We start from the raw sequence: 329 nt of genomic DNA on the forward strand, positions 1-329 counted from the left end.
CTTGTCATGCATCCATAAGCAATGACACTCAGTAGAGTTCCTCCAAGGTCTGCTAGAACTGAAGAAAGTACGGACTATAAATGGACACAAAATTATAAGATAAAAGGCACTCAAGGATACCCATAACCTACAACTATTGTGAAGATTCATCTACCCCTTGAGATAAATAACAACAGAAGAATAGCTCATTATCAATGGACAAACAGCATTTCAATCCACATCTGGTTCAGCTTAAACTATGGAACCTATACTCTATCAGCAGTTACATACTGTACTTGTATATTCTGAAAGATCAACTCAATAGTACACCAGCATCTAAAGTAAGTGTA

Source organism: Palaemon carinicauda, chromosome 3 (genome assembly GCF_036898095.1).
Source record: "Palaemon carinicauda isolate YSFRI2023 chromosome 3, ASM3689809v2, whole genome shotgun sequence".
Classification (NCBI taxonomy): Eukaryota; Metazoa; Arthropoda; class Malacostraca; order Decapoda; family Palaemonidae; genus Palaemon; species Palaemon carinicauda.